The following is a 20,690-nucleotide window of genomic DNA, read 5'->3' on the forward strand; positions in this document are numbered from 1 at the left end:
AATTCTGTGTCATGCCAATTTGTGGGGATAAGGAGTAATGCATTGGGGTGCATGCGCAAAGAATAATTGGCAGTAAAGGCAAATGGACGGCTGCAGGGGTTATCGGAAAGAGTGTATTTACCCTTTTAGGCAAGTAACATTTTAAAACTATAGAGAGGGTACATTGTCATATTAAGAAAAGCGTACAATATAGGAGCAGACAGGTGCCTTTGTCAGTGGTTGTTGTACGGGCAGCATGCTTTAATAACCCGTTGAAACAACCTCTTTTTTACACACTCCCCAGGGCCTTGCCAGAGTGCCCTAGAATCAAATTCCCAAAATGCCCTAATTTTGCTTCTGAACCATAGAGAGGGCTGGAAGATAAAAAACAAAGTGACACTAATTTGTCAGACAACACCCTTCATCAGTTCTTGATACAGCCACTTTGCAGTTCACTGTCCTTACACAAACAAATGATTGAAATGGGTTTCAAATGGCGCGTTGCATCCTGACACCTTTTGCCATTTCTCCATCAATCCAGGAGGTGCTGCAGCACCCCAGTAAATTGCCACTCATGCTCACCTGGGTCAGAGCTGCCACGGTGATTTGATATTACATTTTTAAAGATTTATTGTACATCTTTAAAGCACTCACACAGCCCGCGTAAATTGTTTGTTTTTTAGTGCATCATTGTTTTTGTATTAGTTACTAATTATAATGCGCGTAAACACCCAGATGTTTCTAACTGCGGACCCGGGGATCGAACTTGTGTTGCTTCGTGACATCTTGCGTCTAAGGCGTGCATGTTGCCACGGAGCTATCCGCCAGGGAGGGTGGAGAGTACTCTGCCTTAATGAGTTTCTTGGAGATTAAAATCAGTTGGTCTTGGGTTTCCCTCAGGATGTATTCCTGTGAAGAGTAGAACGGAGGAATTACGACTTGCAGGCCTCACCTATGCCCCTGTGTGTGTCTTGTTAGATCTGGTGAATGGTGTGCCTGTCTTACTAACTGTGTCGAAAGCGTGAGGCTTTCCTTGGGTGTCCTTCGGCAGTGTATCTGCTTGTGTAATCCTTATTTAGGGTGTCAATCGGTAGTAAGTGAGATTGACGTCTCAGTAGGCTGCACAAGGGTGGTTCACTACCATAGATGTGAGATTTCTGATATCTGCCTAGCGTACATTTGCACTGGACGAGCCCAGTAGGACAGTTCTAGTGCCCTCATGTGTGAGTTTGGTTTTTGCATCAGGAAGTGTATGATATCCCTCGAAAGTTCTTACTGTGGTTGTTTTAAGTGTACAAAGTGTTTTGTGTGCCTCGTGTTGGGCCTTGCTTGGTGTTAGGCAGTGTGTGAATGTCTGCTCGTGAGCACTTTGCTGGAGGCCATTGTAACTGGGAGAAGTTTTAAAAGACACTTTTGTGGAGTGTGGCAAGTTGATGCTGCTGGTTTGGTGCAATTGCATGGCTGGTTGGTTTCTTCATCATAGGGGTGGACATACATTTAGAGTATGCTGCCAAGTAGACATCAGTCACACATAGCGCCCTGAAGCCCAGAGACTCAATAGAGAGCATGGCCGCAGCTCCCTATGCCTTCAATTCATAGACTAGGGAATGGCCAGTCACACGTTGGACCACAGACAGGTGCCTCTAAACGTCTACGGCTGGTATGAATAGGGCAGGGTGAGATTTTGAGAAGTATGCCATGTGGGCCCTTATGGCATGCTGTGAGGGTCTGTGGAAGAACCAACTGCATGCCATTTAACAGGCCAAATGGCATTGAAAGCCTGGTAAATCAGAGGCAGTGCCAGCCAGATGTTAGGTCAGCCATTCACTTTACATTAGACTGATTGCACACAGGGTCCTCAGGCGTCTCTGCCACCAAGGAGTAACCGTGTTACAAGACATTCAGTGTGGCATTATATGGGACTCCCCTAATGTCTTTGTGGCACATCTGCCTCTGTACACGGTCTTGCTGTTGCCCCACAAAACTGTGCACTATGTGGTTAGAAAAGATAGTAATGTGCTCATTGTAGTTAAATGTGCGTGTTCATTTTGTACGAAATAAACACGATCCCTCCCAGTAGCGGAAAGGCACTTTACGTGTAAGGTACAGTACAACGTGCAGCAAAGCCAAGGTACCACTTTCAAAGTTATATTTTGATTTGACACCTAGAAATATAAATCTACGGAAACAGTCCACTTGAATGTGTGTGTACACATTAGCAGTAAAGAAAGCATCTTGTAGAGCCTTCACTCAGTCAAGTAGCTACTGGGATCTTGGGTCTTGTGGGGCAGACACACTAAAGAGGGGCTTGATTGAAGCCGGACATTTCTCACCTGTGCATCAGTGCTTCAAACTGTGCAATATTCTAAACATGTAGCGTTCAAACGTGTGATATAGGAGGTACATTTTATGTTCACTAAAATATGAAGAAGCAGCAGGAAGTGGGAGTCGCATCTGATGAAGAAAGGAAGAGATTGGTTGGGCTGCCTTCTGATGCAGAGTGAGAGGTGATCAGTCATGTTGTGCATATTGGCTGAAGAACAGTAACTATTTTGCACTTTCAAGTGTTGGGCCTGATGTCATGGTCTGTGATTTTTAGACTGGTTGCTATGTGCATATTGGACATTGCACAGCCCCAGCATGTAGAACTGTATGTTAATGAATGACTTGTTCTTCGACATTTATTCACATTGTATATTACTCTAACAGGTCAGTGTGCCATATGCTTGGTGTGCAATATTTTAGAAGTTGGAACATGTCATGTGATCGAGCCTTTGAAACTGAGTGCTTTGTGGCATATATTACAGTACACCGTAAGAAGATAACATATGTACTCTTTATCTTGTTCCATCAATAGCTTGGGGCGTTGCATGCTGCTTTATTTTGAAGTGGTGACTAGGAGCACAGTAATTGAAAACCTGCATAAGGTGAGGTTTGCGTATAGCTGCTTCGGGGGTTGAGAGATTGCCTGCTGTTTGAGGACTGCTGGATACAACTAGGTAACACTTGCTGCCCGCGAAGTAAGAGAGAGAGCTTGCGGTGCTGTGTATGCTTTGTATTGTGAGGAGCTCATAATGACAACAGTACAGATAGACAAAAGGGTTCACGGTTCAAGAGTGTTTATTGAACAATGAATTTTGTAGGCAGGTTGGAAAAATGCCTAATCTAAACCTAAATCTAAGATGGGAACAAGTGTCGACCATCAAATGAAAAATAAGGCAGTCCTCGTAGCATTGTGTCAAAACAAAAACGTTTATACTAAGAAACCTAATACCAAACCTCACAACTAATACCAAAAAGGGCGTGGGATAGTTTTCAGGAAAAGAAAGAAGTGTTCGTAAATAATATGTCAGGATGCGGCAGATAGTACTCCCTTACCTGCGTTTTCTGCACGGGATAAGACGGGATTCTGGAGCACAGCACACACTTGAGCTTCCCCAAGCACGAGTTAACTTAACCGTTCCAATGGTAGCAATCAGAACCGTCAATGGCCAAGTCTCGTTTCTGCTGAAAGAGTCTTGCCTTCGAAGGAATTATGTATCCAATAACAAAACAAACACACGTTCTCTTTCACAGTTCACATTGAGTGACGACTGAACCCCTGAGTCCCCCTCTTCTGGGTGCCAACCCTTCGCTCACAAATTTCAATGTCTTTTCAAACAGTTCTGGTGCACATCCCTTGCTCTGGTTTACCTTTGTCAACACCCTGTTTTTTGGGACTTCAGACTTTGTCCTCTTTTCATTAGCAACCCATTTCTGGGTTCAGCCTGTCCAATTTCACATTCACCTTGATTCTCAATGTTTACGGGATTCACTTTCCTTTTACTTTCACCATGCAGGATCACTTCCCTTACCTTCTCAAATTTGTAGATCAAAGTCTTTCGATTGAACGAGGATTTTACTAGACCTCCATTATGACCACTTTGACCTCTTCTGGTGGCTCTCATATGGCCTTCTGGTTTCTGTAGTTTCATTCAAACAGGGATCTACCAGAGTCTCTCGGAACGGAACCCACATGGTGCTGCTTTCCCCTGCAGCTGATCTCCCCTCAACACTTCTTTCACAGTTCATTAAACTAAGTTCAAACTTGCCATTTTGTGTTCCTCATTCAACACAGCCTGACTCTTATCAGTATTTCCCTGGACTCACCATCTGTGATGAACCGCTTGGCTTTCTGCTTTACTGGATTGAAGGCCGGTACCACGGTAGCAGGAATTTCCCTCGCTCCTGCTTATCAGTGTTGACACGCTCCGTGTAACGTTGACATCTGCTGCAAGACACTTGGGCTATTGTCTGCGGTTTTAGGATCTCCTCCACAAAGGTTCTGCGGGTCTGGGATGAAAAGGGCAAGGTCACTTCTCTCCTCACCACCCTCTCGCTTACAGCCGGCTTTTTCCTTCTCTTGAAATGCTGCACTAGATTAGCAGTCTCATTGTACTGTCTGCCGTGCTCATGGTGTGTTCTCTCGCTTCACCCTTTATCCTTGTGGGGAAAGGAAAGGGCCGTCAGGTGTATGCGATTTTGGTTAATTGCCTGACTTTGACTGACCCTTGCATCGGGACATGTCAGGTAACCAAAATTAACATTAGTCCATTTTCTATCACAGTAACAAACAGTATTTGTATAGGAAAAAGAGGGTGTTAGAGGTTTTGAGTATCCTATGGGGTAGTATGGGGAAAAGGTGTCACAAGAAAGAAAATGGTTGGTAGGCTGAGAAAGATGAGATAAGTAAGATTTGTGGGGCAAACGACATATGTGGTAAGAAGGGGAAAAGGTGGTAAAAGAAGGGGGATACCGCATCTCACCCATTGGTGTCCCTCACCCACTCCTCGAGGACCCCCTCATACAGGTGATCCTCCCCCACTGGTCCACCCCCAGGAACTAGATCCAGTAGTGATGAGGGTGTCCTGGGCACATGGATGACAGATCCCCAGGGACCAGTCAGTGAGACACCTTCAGGTTTCTCACATGCCCTTCCACCATGCGATGTAGCCACATTTGTTTCACAGGGGAACATGGAAAGAAAATCCATGTTTCCCTGGTCTTTTCCTTTCCGGTGTTCCACCATGAAAAAATAGGGTTGTAGGTCTAGAAACCATTGCATAACCTAGGATTGGACTCTTTACGTTTGCTAATCCACACCAAGAGTGAGTGGTCGGTAACTAAGGTAAACTTTCGTCCCTATAGATAATATCGAAGATGGATAATGGCCCACTTGATAGCTAGGGCCTCGAGTTCCACCACAGAGTCATTTTTTTCATGTGGGAACAACGCCACTGGTGTACAGTATGGGATGTCGCAAACCTGGGACAGGATGGCTCCTATCCCTGCAAGAGAGGCTTCCATCTGAAGCACAAATTCTTTCGAGAAGTCAGCTACCCTTAAAATTGGATTTTGGCTTAGTGTCTGCTTTAAGATGTTATAGTATATCTCGTCTTCCTCATTCCAATGAAGTTTCTGTGGTTCAGCATTTTTAAAGTTATCTGCTAACCGAGCCGTCTTGTCTGAAAAGTTAGGGATAAATCTGCTGTGATATCCTATTAGACCAAGGAAGGCCCTAAGATCTCTTTTAGTCTTGGAAGTTGGAGTATCCAAGAAGGCTTTACCTTTTTATGTTGGGGCTGTATACTTCCATTCCCTATGAAGAAATCCAAGTATTTCATGGCGGATTAGGCCAATCTGCACTTGGCGGGATTAGCAGTGAGGCCAGAATTCCGGAGGACTTTCATGATGGTATAAAGATGGAAGAGATGGTTTTCTCAGGTTTTACTATAAATTACAATATTGTCAATGTATGCTCCACAGAAATCAGCATAGGGTCGTAGAATGTTATCCATGAGGTGTTGGAACATAGCTGGGGCACCGTCTAGGCTGAAAGGAAGGACTTTAAACTGGAATAACCCTAAGGGTGCGGAAAGGGCAGTTTTTTGACGCCGTTGTCGAATCTAGGGTAGATAGAAAGGTAGCCGTTCTAAATTTATCAATTAGATCATCGATGCGTGGCATGGGATAGGCATTGAAGTCTGATATAGTATTAACTTGACGGAAGTCTATAAAGAACCTCCATGAATGGTCAGGTTTATTGACCCGTATAAGAAGCTGTGTAATCCCAATCTAATTCCCTGTATGGAGGGAGAGTTTTTCGAGAGAGGAGGCAGCGGTGGCTCCCCTAACGCCTGTAGCGCAAATGCAATCTTGCCGCAAGACCCCTCATTCGATCTCGCACACAAAGTGGTGACTATCTTGGCCCCTTCAAACACTTTGACCCAACCATTAACATACCCCAGTGGTGAAGTGCAAGAGGGGGTGGGGGAGCGGATGGGGAGGATGTCTGCCTCTGACTTGGCTGACCCAAGGACTCACCTAGTTTGTGACAAGGCAGGACTTGAGAACAGCCTAGAAGCCACAACAAATAGTTTGGAAGAGATCAGTATCCCACAAGCAAAAGTAATAGAGGTGACAGAGATTGTGTGGGGGGCAAGGTTCACAAAAGGCTGATTGCCCAAACCGGCCCCCAACCAATCCTCAGGGAACCGAGACAGGAAACACTGAAACATTACTGACTGGGGGTGCGGCTGTGGATGTGTCGGTCAGGATGATATGTCAACCACTTGAAATCCCCACCTTTACTGGCCGCAAGACAAATGATGACCCCTGGGCGCTCCAGACAAACACTGAATATTACCTTAAACCAGCCCCTGAGCCAAGGTTGAAATGGAGGGGCTCAAGGACCCAGAGAAAGGACACCACGGCCCATCCTCAAAGCCTGCAACAACACATGACTGACCAGGAAGAAACATCTAGACCTGAAATAAACCAACCTTTGGCCCCTGCCAAAGAACATACAGATGTGGAATTGTTAGAGGGAACATTGGAAGTGGTACCTCTAGTAAACATACTTCCTTATAGGCCAACTAACACTAAGGAGTATAGTATGCCTCAAGGTAGTCTGCCACCTCAAAAAAGGCTCAGGTACTCCTTCCTGGATCCAGATGTAACACCGCCAACAGGGGTGGGGGTGAGAGATCGTACACTGTTGGTGAGGGGAGGAAGGGGAGGTTACCGATTAGCAATGGAGAATACCACCCTGAAACTCCCTATTGTCCAAAAACCACAATACCATCAGGTCAAAGCGAATTAGCAATAGACCTGCAACAAGACATATTGAGACTGAAGGAAATGATCAAGCAGGTAGATGCCAGATTGGTAAAGGACCCTAATAAAGGCGAAGACCGCTTGGACAAAATGGACCAGTTCAACATTAAAGGAAACAGACTACGTGTCAAAATGAAAAAAGCCCAAAGAAGGAGCCAATTGAGCTTAAGGAGAGTGATCTTGGAAGCAAGCAACTGGAGTGGAACAGGACAAGTCGGGAAAAGCAAAACCCTAGTGGCGCTCGAAGAACTGCAATAAGAGGGATATTGGACTCCTCAGATTTGCAATCTCCCACATTACATGTACGATCTGAGAAAGGAAAATACAACGCCCAAAGAAGGGAAAGTAGCAACAGAGAAAAGGGAAACCAAGACCTCATCAGCGAGATATCAGTAGTCACTATCGCAATGCCACCTTTTGTAAAACTTCATGAAGGTATTAATGACACACTAAAGGACCACATAACTCTATTGGTGATGCTGCATTCTAAAATGATCTTCATAAAAGGATTCATTGCAGCCAGGAACATCGCCAAAGACACCCCTTGGGTAAGAACTCTTGTTGGGGGAGAACCTCAAAAGGACAAGCCCAGCACTGAACAGCTAGGTGTAACAATGTCAGCCCCAGAGAACATCATGGTCCAAGTGAGACAACAGAAAGAAGTTACCCTGTCCCTCTCAGATGGTACTAAGTGCCCAGATCGTATTGCAGAACAGGGCATGCCAATGGAACAGGAAAACCCTGAGGGAGTGGCCATCAGTGAATCTTTTAGAAATCTGGTCTCCCCACTCTCTGCGCCATTGTCGGAAATCCCAGGGGAAAAACAAAGATCTTTCCTTAACAAAGACATGCCAATTGCTCGCTTTAAGAAAGAGAAAGCAATCAAAGTTCACCAGGAATCTAAAAGGAGAGAAAAAAATCTTACCAGTCAAATCCAACGACTCAAGGAACTTTTCAATTACTGTGACAAATCGAAATAGGAAAAACAAAGGGAAACCATGGCCTAAATATGCCCTCAAAAGCAACTAGCAGGACCCACCTAGAGGAAGCATTGGATCCAGAAATCTCAGAATTCCTGTCTAACATATCAACTTACTCCATGCAGGATGACAAAGAAATATTAGAGGTCTCTCAATCTAACACGCCCTCCATAAGGTCCACCAAAGAGATTCTGCAAAGCAGTGGCTCGGAGGGTGAAGATAAAGTCTCATCGTTCTTTACCTTGGTGGTAAAAACAAAGCTGGCAGTCCAAAAAATTAGATTCACGGGAGACAATAGGAAGTATGAGGATAACTACCAGGCCTGAATCATGAGAAGCATGACTAACACACGGACTGACAAATTAACACCTATAAGACAAATCAGAGAGTGTCAGCCACAAGAGTACTATTGAGGAAATAACTTCCTTTGGCCTGCTTTTTTCCGAGTAAAATAACGCACATTTTAACGAATGTAACAATGAAGGACATCTGGGTTACACCTCAGTAACTGACAGGAGAAGCAGAACCCTCGATCCACAACAAATCAACAGGAGAGATGCTACTAGATGCATCCGAATTGAAAGAGTGGTGGACACTGAAGAAAATGTCATACTAAATAGAATAATGTCCAAAAACTCCTTCAGTGTATTACAAACACATGTCAAATAAACTCAGATGATATTTCCTTTATCAAATGTGTACAAGAAGACTGTATGGACTTAGTCTATATGCATCTGTGGTGGTAAAACACCTAATGCTGGACTCAGTTCCAAGGCATGAATTAGTTTTCAAAAATTGATCAGCAAAGTTTGCTAGTTAAAGTTCTCTTAGTTAGCAAACAAACCCATTTGATTAGTAGTGTTGTACTCATATTTGTAATGTCACCAGAAGGTATTTGTACCCAAGACATAAAATGAGCATCAATAAAGCATTTTTGCGTAACTCTGAAATAATATATTAGTGAGCGACCTAATAGAAATGCACTTGACCCATGGCAAAGGATGACAACAAATGTAAATGATCTTTCTGTAAAATGGCACATGTCACCACAACTCATAATTGTTTGGCACGCTGTAGCCACCCAGAGGCCACCATTCACAATTTATTGCAAAAAAAGTAAATGTTAGATAAAGGTTTCACACATCCCCTGTAAATGGTACTAGCCCTTCATAAAATCTACTCGACAATCCGAGCGGGCAAGTAGATTTCGCAAATTCTGTATGAGTGTCTGTAAAATGTGAAAAGTTAGCTGCATGAATGGGCACAAATAAATAGATATAATAATTAACCTCTGAAAACAGTTTGGCCAGCTGTCTCCTGAAGGTGCTAACATGTAATGCAATCATACTCAGAGCAAAGGAAGCTCTGGAGGCTAACTACAGTGTAAGGCATTACAGTATATCTGTAGATGTACAGACTGGATGGAACTATTTATCACTACTTTATGTAAATATCTAGTTAGCTTTGTGTATTCACTATGCAAGAGGAAAGAAAGTAGTTAGCTTTGTATAAATTAAGTAAGCAACTAAACAGCATGGATGGTGTAGCAGGCAGAGAACTGGGCAAACTAGGTGGAATATTTTAGTTTTTAGAAATGGTATTTCAGAATTTCAGGACTATCTTAAAAATCAATACCACTTACTGATCTTTGTCAGGCAGGATAATATAGTTAGCTTAATTAAAGTAACATCCTGATTACCTTTGGTGTGCAATCATTTGGAAAAGAAAATAAATCTTGCCTGGCACTCCCACACAGGCCTTTGGAACTCAAAGAGTGGAGTAGATGAGTACTGCTGCACTCTTTCCATTAGCCCCTTTGAGCTTGCAGTGAACAGAGAAAAGAGGGTGGAGGGAGGCCTGTGGGCAAGAGAGGAATTCAGGGTATGCTGTATTTTCATTGAACAGCTTAACTTAAATAGCTATTTTTGCTACACAAGTGTTAATTTCATTAGCAAACCTACAGAATTGCATAGCAAATTGCTGTGCGACACTGCTTATTTTATGCCTTGCAGTTCTGAGTTTTCATTTGTTGGGGTTTGACTTGACACAGATACCCGATTTAACACTGAAAACCAGGCGAGTTGCTCAGGAGAACAACCCCTCGAAAGTTAAAGCAAAACATGTAGAACTAATATCAACTGCCCAGAATGGGTTCTCATGGGACTCACAAATAACAGGAGGCAAGAAGGATCACAAAATAGGTGGTTATGTCAGGCAACTGTTAAGGAATGGAGAGAGGCAGGGAAGCCTACGTCGAATATGACCCTAACAATAAATTGCATGGGACAGAAAGCTACTCAACCCAAACCCAGACTTAGAACATAAGGCCGTACGTAAACACAAGATGAAGACCCCTGGTCTTGGTTACCAGCAGCATTGGGGAGAGGTGCTAACCATTAGCTAGATTGGAAAGACCCCAGAAGCTCAAGGTTCACACTATCCTCATGGAACACCAGGGGACACACACACATCTACTAAAGGAAGGGGAGCTAAACTGGAGCTCGCAAGACTTCATATATCTCCAGGAGACCTGGTTGACCGCAACACCCACACGGATCGATACCCTGCCTTCCTGAACCGAGCAGTGAAATGAGAAAGAGAGTGAACAGCGGCAGGCCTGCTTACTTTAATCAAGACGGAAGTGTCTACGAAGCAATAAGATCGAACAACATTGGCCCACATATTTAACACACTTCTCAGAAAGAAAAGCATAGAGCCAAAAAATCCAAAAGGAAGTTGGAAATCCCTCTCTATAATCAACATATACTGGAATTCAGCAACGTAATGTTGGAGACAATCTCAGCTGCAAGCGATGAGGCATACAGTCCGGAAGACACATCACTTATTATATGTGGAGATTTAAACTCATCACCCATAATTAATAAACTGGATTCAACACAAGCTAGTAATCGAAAACTTAAACCACAAAAACTGAGAGGGCTCCTATTGATGGAGCGAATGAAAAGTCGAGATCTTCACCTCTTAAAATGTCACTTTGAAGTAGATAACTTTTCCCACCCAACTTGGAAAAGATGGAACCACACATCAGTGATAGATTACATATTTCTCAGGAGAAATTTGGTGGATGACATTATATCCTTCGAAACTCGACCACCAAAAGTGAGCGATCATAACATCCTGGAAATGTCTTGGCTCAAGGAAGCGAAGACGCAACCAGAAAAAATGACGATACCCTTAGAAAGTATAAACAATGGTTGTCGGCTCAAAATGTCCAAAGAAATCTGGATTCTATGAGTGCCCAGTACTTAGAAGCCTCACAGGAAAGAGGGGTGAGAGGGATAACAGAAGTGTTGGATTAAAATAATATCCTAGCACCGTTCATGATCAAAACCATGACTAGAGGTGGGAGAAAGGCCACATTTTTCACCAGCATCTAACCTTAAAGAAGCGGGAACTGAGACATGCGATCCAGCTAGCTAAACTCGACATGTCGCTAAATGCGGAAAGGATAATCAGGAGCCTTCATAACCAATATAAAAATTGGCTTAAGTGGTATAAGAGTACATTACTCGAGGGGAGGCGGGGTCTGAGCCCATGGAGTGAGGAGGTCTCTGGTGTGAGCTCCCGACAAGATCCTGTTAAGATCCTGTAAACTAACGGTTGCTGCTGGAAATTAGGCATAAAGAACCCACGATAGCCTGCGTGAAGCAGCCACCACGATTTTGCTGTGTGCCGCAAACAAAATCTGAGAGACACGAGGGGAGATCTGAGGCCGCAAAGACGAGCCCCTTAGGTGCACAAAATGGCGGCCACGACATGGGCCCTGTGCAGAGGAGGACTAACTGCAGCCAGCGAAGCTGAGGAAGAAGGTGCTGCTTCGCCTCAACAGACCCGCGCTGGGTTGGCGTGGTACGAGCTGGGGGCACTGGATCTGGCACGCAGCTGCACGGGGATCTGACCACAGAAGAAGATAGCGGATCATACCGTAGACGGAACACGTGATTCCCAGACACTGCAACGAAGACAGCGGTAGGCGTAACGACCTGATCACGGGCAAGGTTCCGGGAGGAGGCTGGCGGACCTTGCCGCTACAGGCGCACATACAGACGGAAAGCCCTGTGCCTAGGGGCAGTCACCCACAGACAGACAACCCAGACTCCCTGGAATGAGCCTAACACATAACACAAGCACGGATTCAACAACCGCGGCATGCGACCTAAGGCTGTCGACGACGGGTGAACACAGCTGTGGATAGCCTGTCGGCGAGGCTTCAATAGTACCAGGACAAGCACTCTCGCCTCGAATTCTGCTGGCGTGAGGTGCAACTGGTGCAGCCTCCTTGCAGGGGCCACCCTGTTTTTTTTCTGCAAGGAATAACTGTTGAGCCAGATATCACTGATACCCAGAAGCTGGAAATGCCCCAACTGGAAATGCAGCAAGGGAAGATGGGAGAGGCGCGCCCTCAGGCCGACGTGATGGCGACTGGAAGAGCGACTTAGACAGGGGACTTGTGAAGGTCAAGAGCCACGGAGTGTGCACCCGGATCCTGAACACTTCGCTGCTGAGGAAATACATGGATAGGCTTAGCAGTGGGTGAGTTGGAGGGGCACCTCAAACAGCATCTGCAATTACAGTGCTGCTACAAGCAGAAACCACGAAGCGTCTGACAATTGGGACTACTCCTTGGCACAAGTGACACACGGATCGGTGTGTTCAAAGGAGCGTGGTGACTTACAAAGAATATTGCGGCATGTCCCTGAAAAGCGAAGGAAAAGCTACAATTATGGATTCCTTCAATGCCGCCACACCTAAAGGGTTACCGCAGTTCAATCTAGCAGCACAACCGGCTCAGCCAGACAAAGAAGCTGGGAGCAAGGACACCCAGGTACTGGACGCAATTGCAGCCTTGAAAACCTTCATATATCCGAAAATTTGGGAGGTCAAATCTGACATGCAGCTAATGTGGCAAGACATCCGCAATCTCACAGAAAGAGTCACAAACACAGAGAAAGACCTGAAAGAAACAATGGACACCACCAAAGATTTAGAGAACAGACCGTCAGAACTAGAAAGAAGAAATGTGGTACTCGAAGCCAGGGCAGCGGACGCCGAAGGCCGGGCTCGGCGCAACAACGTTCGTGTGCTAGGTATTCCGGAAGGGATGGAAGGCACAAACCCCACAAACTTTGCTGAGAATCTAATTCTACAAGAAATTGGTGCAGGCAACCTCTCACAGGGCTTTGTGGTGGAGAGGGCCCACAGGTCCTTACAGAAGAAACCGCCTCCTGGCTCGCACCCCCACCCCATGATAGCAAAAATACTCAATTTCCGTGACAGGGAGGCCATCCTGAAATTCTCGAGAGCAGATAATTCCAATAGAGCCATACACCCGGACTACACACCTGCGGTTCAACGGGCGAGAAATTCCTTTGTGCCAGTTAAAGTAAGGCTTAGGCAATTGAATATTAAATAGATGCTGAGGTATCGTCTAGGCTTAAAGTAATCTACAAAGGGCGACCAATATTATTTGAAACACCTATATAGTGAACTCTTACCTCCCTAACCACGGGACCGCAGCATATCTGACCAAACTTGGCGCGAAGCTGGCCCCATATCGGGGATGTTTTTTCATATGGGGAGGGGATTTCAGCTGTGTCCGTGATCTCACACTAGACAGGTACAGCCTGCCACTACAAGGGACAAAACTGACCTCATCTACACTAAATGAAGTAATAAAAAACCTAGACCTGGCGGAGGTATGGAGGGAAATGCATCCAGAGGACAGGGAATTTTCTTATTATTCGTCTCCCCATGAGTTATACACTAGGATAGATTACCTACTGATAGATAAAACTTATCTATCCCAAATAGTATCGGCATCTTATCTAGGCAGAACAAACCCAGATCACTCACCACTGATCATAGAATGGAGGATAAGGGGCCCTAGACCGCCCATACCGATGTGGTGTATGCCAACAGACGCCCTCACTGCTAGTGCTTTCAGAGAGGAACTTAGAAACAGGATAGAGGAATACAGGGACACTAATGTAGGGAGTGTAAAGGTGTAAAGGGCTGGAACACTGAATGGGAGGCACTGAAGGTGGTGGTCAGGGGAGAGGTAATTGCCAGGGCGGGTGGCATAAGAAAACTGCTCAGGGGAGAACTGGAATAGGGAGAGGGGAAGATCAGACAATTGGAGGCCCGCACCCAAAAAAACAGGGAAGCGGAATTGGAGCTAGTGGAAGTGAGGGAAGAATGCCGAAATGCCTGGGCTAAACTATCAAAGTTTCACTACATAGCCAAGACCACCAGGCCCCACGCGGAGGGTGAGAAGCTGGGTAGGCTGCTGTCGTAGCTGTGCAAGAAGGAAAATCCAAAGAATTTGATCATGGTAATCAAGGACGAAACAGGTGTGTTACACACCTCGCAGTCAGATATAAATGAATCGTTTAGAGAATTCTATTCCCGATTGTACCGCCATGAACAGCAGGTGCCCCAGGGAGACATACAAGACACACTGAAGGAGATATGGCTGCCTTCACCGGAAACCGCCCAGCGAGATATGCTAGGCGCGGAGCTAACGGTCAAAGATATACAGGAGGCGATCCAATCGCTGGCCACTTGCAAAACCGAGGGGAGTGATGGCCTGCCCCCTGAGTTCTACAAAGCCTCCAGCCCAGAGCTATCCCCACTTTTACATGAAGTGATCAAGGAAGCATGTGATTTAAGGATACTGGCCAGAAGCATGAGAGAGACGCTAATGGTTCCGATCTCGAAACCAGGGAAGTCTGCGGAAGATTGTGGCTCGTATAGGCTGCTGGCTATGCTAAACTACAATATCAAAATTCTCACAACTATATTGGCCAAACGGCTATCGAAGGTCATAGGGACCATAGTTCATGGGGACCAGAACAGGTCTGTACCGGGCAAGAGCACAGTAGGGAACCTGCGAAGGCTGCAACACATGATTGCGCAGACGACAAATGCACGGGAGCAATACGCAGTGATCTCGTTGGACGCTATAAAAGCGTTCGACTCCAAATATTGGGAATGGTTAATCACTACTCTGGGTCAATTTGGGCTGGGAGAACGCTTTATAAGATGAATTAAACTACTCTATGAAGCACCGGTGGCAAGAGTAAAAACAGGGAGGGAGGTATCAGCGTTATGGGATATCCAAAGAGGCACCAGACAGGGTTGCCCACTGTCGGCAATGCTCTACATCCTGGGCTTGGAGCCGGTGGCAAGATATATTAGGAAGCAGTTTTTTGATGTGGGCATAAGAGTAGGCGGAGAATACCATGTTGTGTCCCTATATGCAGATGATGTACTGCTCTACTTAAGAGACCCACACCTAAATGTCCCGGCGATCAAGGAGGTGTTTTGCAGAACTTTGCGCGAATATGGGGGATCCATTTCAGTACCGAGAAATCATGCATATTCCCACTAGTGGGGCTAGCCAGAGTGAGCAGGAGAATCTTCCAGAGGTTGGGCTCAGGTGGCACAGGCACATGTTGAGGTATTTGAGAATAAATATTTGGCACAAACCAGAGCAGATGCACGGGACAACACAATGGTAGCGGTACAGGGGCTTAGGAACTCTATGAAGTTCTGGGCCAAGCTGCCACTGTCGGTCATGGGCAAGGTAGCTGTTGTCAAAATGATAGTCCTCCCACGGTTCCTGTACTTTTTCCACAATGTTCATTACTACATACTGACCTCTTCTTTTTGCTTACTTGAATAGCTATTGAGGGAACTACTGTGGGGTCCTACCAGACATAGGGCCTCATTATAAGGCTGGCACTCCCGGAATGAAGGGGGCCGGTATGGGACCGGCCCCCTTCATTCCGGGAGTGCCGATTACGAGCTTCCCATCGCGGGACCCGGATCGCATGCCTGGTAAAACCAGGTGTGCTTTCCGGGTCCCGCGAGGGCAAGAGGGAGGCAAAACCCGGGCCAGATGTAATCTGCCCGTTATTACCTCCCTCCCCATTCCCATTGGGGGCTCAAATGGGAATGGGGAATGGTTCCTGCAAGGAGGACTTACCGGGTCCTCCTATGTCGGAGTAACCCGGTAAATCCCCATTGCAGGAACCCGGTAATGGAGCCCGAAACGGAGGCAGCCATGGAGCTAATGGCTCCATGGCTACCTCCATTCTCGTAATGAGTCCCATAGACTGTCCCTGAACATACTCACACTACCATATAAAACAGGCGGGGTCCAACTGACGGACCTTGAAAGATATTTCTTAGGTGCGCAATTCAGCTTTGTGGCAAAATGGTTTGCCGACAAGTCTACCTTGGAATCGAGAATACTTAAACCACTGGTAGCACCAGCACGCCTAAAGGAGGTGCTATGGGTACCGCTGATTGTGCAACTAGGCAGGAAGGTCTGGGTCAGAGCCTTGAAACTAATGAGACAGGACCATCCTTACTCACCTGATACCCTAATCGCTGCAGATGTATGTGCAACCAGTGCAGACCTGTCTAGGACCAGACTATGGGAGCGACACAGCATTTACGCTTGGCGAGATATGTACAAGGAGGGTCTCTCAGGGAATTTGATGCCATGGGAGAGAAGGAGGGATTACACGGAGGCCAGTTCCTTTGGTACCAGAGGATCAGAATGGTGGCAAGGACCATCTGGAAAACTTGGCCATAGGAGCCGGAAGTGGTGCCAATGTTAACATTGCTCCACAACCTGGGGGACGGATGGAAGCCAGTGTTTAGACTCTAGGACCTGCTTATAAATAGGCCAAACCCTAGAAGCGATGCGATGAAGTAGGGGTGGGAAACGGACCTGGGCACTAACATAACGGAGAAAGAGTGGGAGAGAATACTGGCATACCCCCGGGAAGTGTCCAGGAATGCTAGGTTTAGATTGATCCAGCTAAATGTCCTTTACAAAACATACATGACACCGGGCAGAATAGCCGAATTCAGAAATGCTACAGACCCACTCTTCCCCTGGTGTAAATCGGAAGGTGCAGGCATGATGCACATGTTTTGGGAGTGTCTGAAGGTGCGCTGCTTCTGGCACAAGATAGAACAAGCATGTAGGAGAGCTGGGATGATGAGATACGAGTGGACGCCGAAGGTATGCTTGATGGTTGCTTATCGGAGAATTAGCAAGTTTAGGCACCTCATCAAATTAATGGACACGGTATGTGTGCTGCCAAGAGAGCCATCGCAATGGCGTGGGAGATACCTGGGGGTCCGCAATATGCCAGATGGTATGGTGAACTAGATCTCTGGAGGGGGGCTGAAACTAATGTATGGGGTGAAGGTGTGACTAGGGCAGGCAGGGAGGCGAGCCCTGGATATGAGGCCTGGAAGGCACTGGTTTGGGACATGTTCCACCCGTCGGATGATAAACCCCCATGAGAGAAGTATTACCTGTGCATGAAAGACAGGATCAACTGAGACTCAGACTGCCACATTCAAGAGTACAGAATTGAGGCCTTCTGCCCCCCCCCCCCTCAGCCCCTAACACACCCTGTACACTGGGTTCCCCTAAAGCACAGACAATTGCCTCACAAATACAATTGTAAAATGAAGACCACTTGTTGTTATTGTACTGGTTTTGGTTGTTGTAAATGTACACTATAAACGGCAATAAAAATATTTTAAAAAAACAAAAAAAAATAAAATAAGAGTACATTACTCCAAAAGGACGCTGAAAACATGAGGGCCATTTCCAACAAAAAAATGTCAGGAATTTGGGGCTACATAAAGTTGCAGGTAGACCGTCCTAAGGCCTCCCAGATAAATGGTGTTGCAGAGGCAGCGTGAAAAAATCATTTAAAGACCTTATACAGAGCTCTGATCTCAATGGACCTTTGTTCACCAAACCCTGTAGTACCACGGCGAACGGACCATGATTTGGACGATGTGGTGAACCTTATAAAGCGGGCAAGCTCCTCGCGTGCATTGGGCCCAGACGTCATCTCTAACTACATGCCAGATCGTAGAAAATGCAAGAAGGGCACAAAACATCCCTAACTCATGAAAGACAACAAATGCAATCCAAATCTTCAAGAGTGGCAGTAGGGAGAATCCAAACAACTATCGCCCTATTGCCCTCCTAGACGTGATGGGAAAGATCTACGCCTCACTCTTGTTGAAAAGGTTAAATACGTGGCACACAGAGCAGAAAGACACAATACCTTCCAGAGTGGATTTGTTAAGGGCCTTGGTACAGCTACTCCAATTTTCTTGTCAGTAATAAAAGAACAAACCAGAAGAAAATCCAACAAAATGGTCCTAGCTTTTGTAGATCTGTCTAAAGCCTTCGACACCATAAACAGACATCGGCTATGGAACAAGATGAGGGACTGAAACTGCCGGAACACCTGGTGCTGCAAATCAGGGCCCTATATGCAGATACTTCTATGAGAGTATGTCTAAATCTAGAAGGACAGTTGTTGTACGAGATCGAGACAGCAAGAGGAGTAAAACAAGGCTGCTCATTTGCCCCAGCTCATTTTAACCTATACCTCTCTGACCTAGGTCCCTTCATGGAGAACCGTAAATGCTATACTCCGAATGTGGGGGGTGTCAACGTGAGCCGCCTTCTCTATGCGGACGATTTGGTCTTATTAGACCACACATAAATCAGTCTGCAAAGACAGCTGAAGAGATTTGAGGAATACGCCGCCGAGAATGGTTTAATAATCAATGCCAACAAAACCCACATAATATGCTTAAATGGCAGAGGGGTTAAAAATACCTAAACCTTCAAATGGCAATTGGGTGGTCTCCCGTTGGAAAAAGTAGACTCATTCAAATACCTTGGGATGATCATTTGCAAAAGTCCCGTGGAAACACAGAACACCCTGAGCTTAAAATATGAAATGAAGATGTTGGCCAACCAAGCCCTAGTTTTTCCCCCCCAAAAAATGTACATAAATATTTTTATTTTTGAATTCACTCTGCATTCATAAAGAAATTATTTATGTGACAGAAAATAATTTCTTTATAAAGGCAGAGTGACTATAAAAAGAAACTTTATTTTTAAAGTCTGCATGCTCTCCCCACCCCATGACATGAAAGACCCTACGATGAAGGTCTCCATGTCATGTGGTGGGGGGAGCCCTATGACTTAAGTCACTCTGCCTTCATAAAGAAATCATTTCCGTTATGGTTCGATCCTTAACGGAAATAATTTCTTTGTGAAGTCAGAGTGACTTCAAAAAAGAAACAATTTATTTTTGAAGTGATAGGGCTCCCCTCAACCCCATGAGGTGTGCCTGTGTGCGTGTATGGTGAAAGGGTGCACACTTAAATGTATAGGTGGCTACCTGTGTTAGGGTATGGTGAAAGGGTGCACACAAATGTATGGGTGGCTGCATTTGTGAGTGTATGGTGAAAGGGTGCACACTTAAATGTGTGCTTGGGTGCCTGGGTGTGTGTGCCTGTATGGTGAAAGGGTGCACACTTAAATGTATGGATACCTGGGTGTGTGTGTGTGTATATATCGTAAATGGTGTGTGTGCTTGTGTTTAGGGGCACAACAAAACCTATATTTCGGGGGGCTAACCTTTGAAATGTTGGGAGAGGCGCGGGTTCATGGGCGGTGGGGGAGGGGTAAACTTGTTTGTGTGGGGGCATCTAACTTCTTTATACATTTAATGAGACTTTACTAGTGCAGCTTCAATGGTGCAAGCAGTTAACTCTCTCCTTTTAGTCTGAAAGCACCCACTTATGGACTGCTGTGAGAATGAGTGGTCTCCTGTTCTCTCTCTACCCTTCCATTCACTCCCCTGGCATACAAGTACTAAACCCACATCACGATTTCAATTGCCTAAAATATTGGGCAGTTGAATGCAGGTTCTAACAGTGAAATGCTTTACGTTAGTTATTGCTGCGCTTGTTAACAGCGAAACCCAGGTGCCGTTTAACATCTGTGTCGCATTCTGCCCAGCAACTGCTCTGTAGGTCAGCCAGTTCGAGTCAACATAGCCCCAAGTTTCAGGGGGGAGGAGGTGTGCTTAAGCCCAGTCAGCTCAATGGTGTTGCGCCACTACTTGTGTTTAATGCCTTGATTACTTATTGTTAATCTTCATTACTCCTAGCCCTATTCTTCCTCATTCCAGTACTTGTGTATGAGGCAGTACTGGTGTATCAGGTACTCTGCCTCATACACAAGTACTGGGATGAGGTAGAGGTACATGGAGGTAATGCCTGATTTATTACCTGTAATCTTCATTACTCCTAGTCCCGCTCTTCCTCATCCCAGTACTTACCTATGAGGCAAGGAGCCACATACGTAAGCACTGGGACAAGGAAGAGAGACGTGGAGGTAATTCTGGGCCAGAGAGCTGATTTTGGAGGTTGGGGTATGGATTGAGGGAGAGGGGATGCGTGTGGGGAGGATTGTGTGATAAATCATAATGGTCATCCATGTCCAGGCTAAGCAGGCATGATATGTGGTATTTGTGGCTCGAGAGGCATTTTGGTGCAGCCAGTCCAGTCATTCCTGTGTTTGGTATGTCTTTTCTTTAACTGGGCATTTCTGATAAAGCAGTCCTGCTAAGTGTAATTACCTGGGTAGATTGCCATTTGGGTGCTGCCAGTCTAGCCATTTCTTACTGCAGCATTTTATATTTTTCTGGT

This window comes from Ambystoma mexicanum, chromosome 1q (assembly GCF_040938575.1).
Source record: "Ambystoma mexicanum isolate Mex_15411 chromosome 1q, UKY_AmexF1_1, whole genome shotgun sequence".
Classification (NCBI taxonomy): Eukaryota; Metazoa; Chordata; class Amphibia; order Caudata; family Ambystomatidae; genus Ambystoma; species Ambystoma mexicanum.